Here is a 1,933-nt window from a genome sequence, read left to right as displayed (position 1 = left end):
TTAATTGTCATATTTGAATTCAGCACATCAAAATACATAATAAATAGTACATTTTATCTCTGACGCAGACGACTTCTCAAAAATTGTAGACCAATGTTATGTACCACTCTTAACATGTTCAAGGGCTTTTCCAAAAGACCATGCACATTGTACATTTTTACAGGTTTTGGTATCAGCAACAAGTTAGTTACAATCATTAGCAATAACATCAGTCTTATCACAAGTTTACATTTACAGTCATTTTTGTCATGCCAAGCCTTTTGCTTAGACAAATCATTCTTTAGGTCATCTTGTTCAAAATCCCTTTTGAACCTTTGTAGCTTTTTCTTGACCGCAGGGTCTTCCTTAACATAGGCTTTCAGTTTAACCACTTCTTCGGGGTTTTGGTATTTTAGGGTTAACCTGTGGCTTTTATTTGCAAGGTTTAATCGTTCCCTTCCTCCCTGTCCAGGAGGGTCGAAATCTGAACTCTTTTGTGTAACAGAATCCATTGGCTGGGTGGGTGTGTCCTCTTTGCTAATGGCTATGGGCAAGTCTTTCTCCCCCCAGTCAGTCAAGTTAATTTGCATCAACACAGACTCTAGCTTGTTTACTAGTTTTCAGATCCTCAAGCTTTACCAATTCCAAGGCTGGACTCTGTCTTAAAGAGATACCAACCATTTTCACTAGCATGTTAGACTCAAGGTTCTTTTGTCCTTCCCTTACCAACCTCTGCTTCCACATGGAATCAGATGTCAAGTCCACTAAGAGATTACAAGTCATATCCAAAATATCTAGAGATGAGAGTTTGCCTGCTCTCCCCTGCATCCTTGTGGGTTCAGTTATAAGGCTTTCTGCTCTGAAAAACCAGAAACCTGATCTTTCCTCAGTCCTTGAGTCACAGACTGCTTATTTAAAGAATCAACATGGAGACATTCATGTCCCAACAACATTGTTTCCCCAACAAGTGGGTTAAGCTTATAGGGCTGTTTAAACTCCCTAACAATTTTTATTCCGTCTGAAATCTTCTCACAGCTATTCAAACTGGATTTTTTTCAAAGCAAATTCAGCGGATTCATTTTCATTTGAAAGACTTCAGCCATTAGGCACCAACACACTTTCCTCAGAAGAGAGACTGTTTACTATCAACAATGGCCCATTAAGAGTCAATGGAAACAATTCCTTTTCACAGACTTCAAAGACTTCAATAAGAAATTCCGTTCCTTCTACAATATCATGCACTGCAACAGATTCTTTCTGAGCTTTATTTATGTCCAGAACAGACTTTGGCACAACAGACAAATCACCTCACTCCTTCCGAGTTTCACTTACATCCAGAATCACCTCTGGCCCATCAGGAGGATTTTTACACAACCTCCTTTCAGGTAACCTGCTAGACTTCATAGTCAAAAGATTAGAAGCATTCTCTTCCTTGTTACAAGTTTCCACACTGTTAGTGGGTAACATAGTCAAATCACCTTCATGCTTTCCTTGTGCCCTGGCTAGGATATCACCCTGATCAGCCAAGGTTGTCATATCTTTACCCAGCAACACACTAGCAACAGGCAAAATAGAAGCACCAGAATCGCTTGGTCTCTGGGAGCTATTTATGACATCAACTGAATGCAACCTGGTTACAATGTCATTACCCCTAGCAGACACAAATTGAGGACCAGGGCCGGCTCCAGGCACCAGCACAGCAAGCAGGTGCTTGGGGCGGCCAATGGGAAGGGGTGGCACGTCCGGCTCTTCGGCAGCGGGTCCCTCAGTCCCCCTTGGAGGGAAGGACCTGCCGCCGAATTCCGCCGAAGAATGAAGCGGTGGCGGTAGAGCTGCCACCGAAGTGCCGCCGATCGCGGCTTTTTTTTTTTTTTTTGCCGCTTGGGATGGCAAAAACGCTGGAGCCAGCCCTGTTTAGCACCATTTCCTTCCTGGGCTTTAGTTGTATCCAGAA

General features: G+C 42.9%; 1 pseudogene; it reads right to left on the bottom strand.

Annotated features, from left to right (window-relative positions):
- LOC115271237 overlaps positions 1 to 1,515 on the bottom strand; it is a 57,646-nt pseudogene extending 56,131 nt beyond the window's left edge.
- Positions 1,516 to 1,933: the final 418 nt, after the last annotated feature.

The sequence above is a fragment of the Terrapene carolina genome, unplaced genomic scaffold (assembly GCF_002925995.2).
Source record: "Terrapene carolina triunguis isolate 2854851 unplaced genomic scaffold, T_m_triunguis-2.0 Scaffold141, whole genome shotgun sequence".
Classification (NCBI taxonomy): domain Eukaryota; kingdom Metazoa; phylum Chordata; order Testudines; family Emydidae; genus Terrapene; species Terrapene triunguis.
Note: the sequence above shows the minus strand (reverse complement) of the source record. Positions and strands in the feature narration are given on the sequence as shown.